Below are 2,218 nucleotides of genomic sequence, written 5' to 3'. Positions count from 1 at the left end.
CTAGGCATTATTTTATAAATGCCGATAACAGACATGCGTGGGTCTGTGCATTTATATTGCAACCGAGTACAAGGCCAAAGTGTCAGTTACCTGCGCCTAACAGAACTTATCATTACGCTATGAAGTAATCTAACACCCAATAGCTAATAAGCACAGCTTATCAATGCAATAAATGAAAAAAATAAAAATACATTTCGCACGTTTAATAATAAAGTGAGTCAATTCAAATTTTTAATTTCGTAGGAAAACGCAATCAACGTTTGACGAATTTATAAGCATAGTTGGCGTACAAAAACAGACACCAGCGCAATTTTTGGCGAGTTTTGTTATCTCTTAAACAGAGTATATTCTCCTTATCAAGCTTATTAATTATAACGGGTGATTTTTTTGAGGTTAGGATTTTCATGCATTAGTATTTGACAGATCACGTGGGATTTCAGACATGGTGTCAAAGAGAAAGATGCTCAGTATGCTTTGACATTTCATCNACGAGTACTAATACAATCGTGTATACTATACACTTTCTGTATTTTATTTGGGCCCCTTCAATCTTCGATTCTAATCAACATTTTTTGGACCATATAAAATAGCATTTTAGTTCAGTTGCAACTCAGTCAGATTTGAAGCTTCCCAGAGGCAATCTAATTCCTTCAGCCATGAAATCATTTGCATTACTAAAAATGCAGCAAGCTTTAATCCTCATTACCGGCGCCTTGCTATTGTCGCAAGTAAGCATATTTTATATCAAATTATTATTATTATTAAATATATATGTACATACGACCACTTTTGCACGATAGCTCGCCCACGCCTTGCCGCATACGNCTCACCCACAACAGTATTCATTCCAGCCATGAATCTAGCGCCGAAGAAGACAATCCAAAAATGCAACTCATGGCATTTACTATAGGCCAATTAAGTCAACTTTCCAAATGGATACTCGAGAAGGGGAGCATAGTTGTGAAGAACAGCGTTGAAGAATTGAATGAAATTCCGCAGAAAGATGCACTCTTGCAAGCGAATATCACCCGTATGCATCGCATTGCAACTGAAACGTCTCAGCTGAACTTGGAAGATAATAAAGAAGGTATTATAAAACGATTCGAATTTCTGATTGATTTTGCAACAATGATGGAAGACTATGAGAACATGCCCACGGATTCAAAATTACGACATATTTTAAAAACAGCTTTGGAAAATAATGGTTACAACCGATTTGAAAGCGAATTTGAAGCGAAAATCATCGTGTTGGCTAAAAATTTCGATCAGGCATTTGCTGAGTATGTCAAAGCTTTGACTCTAGCCGAGAAAGCGAAGGATGCTAAATTGCTTGAGTGGTATCAAGCATTCAAGGCTGAAACAGACAGGGAGAAGAAGCTTGATAAATTTAGTGATTTATTTAATTTTTAATATCTTTGTTTGTTTGTATTAAACTTTGTAAAAAACTATTGACTACTTAAATAAAATAGAACATTTTATTCTTAAAACCATTTTCACCATTTTTTTTTTTTTTTGTTATTTATTGCCAAATCTAGTCTCACATAAAGCGACAGATTCACAACCACATTTTAGCTCACCCGGAATTGAATTGATTTATAATCGAAAATGATGGGCTGTTTTGCGTATCGAAGGAAACACATACATCCATTCAAACTTCTCTGTAACGAGTTCCAAAAACCAGGAAATTATTTCGTTATATAGAAATCATTATATAGAAATTTCGTTATATAGAATCGTCAGATACGATATCATACTACTCGTCACGTAAAAACACATTTTTCGGATTATGACATCCGTGAATGTACTCTTTGTTCCATTCAGCTTATACTGTCTGACTGACTTATCATGTAATTTGTTTTCGTATGGTTTTCGATACGTGAACGGATGTTACGATTCGAGTCCAGGTGTGCTCGTCCAATAGCTCAGTTCGCTCACAACAAACACAGAATTCGTGGAAGCACAACACTCACATCNCCTTCTTTCATTAAATATGTCTATTTTACTCGTTTTTTAGCAAGTTTGTCGTTGCGCTGTAGGAGTAGGTTTTCTATTACAGTCAAGATTTAGGAGCATTTCGCATATAAATATTCTTCAATCAAAATTGGAAAAACTACCGGTGTCATTCTTTATTTCGCGAAAGAAAAAGGTAATGAAACCGTTATAGAATACTGAAAAGAATTGCGATGCTCTTAAAGGTTTCGCTAAAATTTGGAAACTT

The 2,218-nt window shown here is 35.1% G+C and overlaps 1 pseudogene; it reads left to right on the top strand.

Annotated features, from left to right (window-relative positions):
• Positions 1-624: 624 nt before the first annotated feature.
• Positions 625-1,483, top strand: LOC108380571 (uncharacterized; annotated as a pseudogene).
• Positions 1,484-2,218: the final 735 nt, after the last annotated feature.

The sequence above is a fragment of the Rhagoletis zephyria genome, unplaced genomic scaffold, assembly GCF_001687245.7.
Source record: "Rhagoletis zephyria isolate East Lansing unplaced genomic scaffold, Rhagoletis_zephyria_1.1 Rzeph_scaffold_19656, whole genome shotgun sequence".
NCBI classification, from domain to species: Eukaryota; Metazoa; Arthropoda; class Insecta; order Diptera; family Tephritidae; genus Rhagoletis; species Rhagoletis zephyria.
The sequence above is the reverse complement of the archived record's forward strand: the minus strand, read 5'-3'. Positions and strand labels throughout refer to the sequence as shown.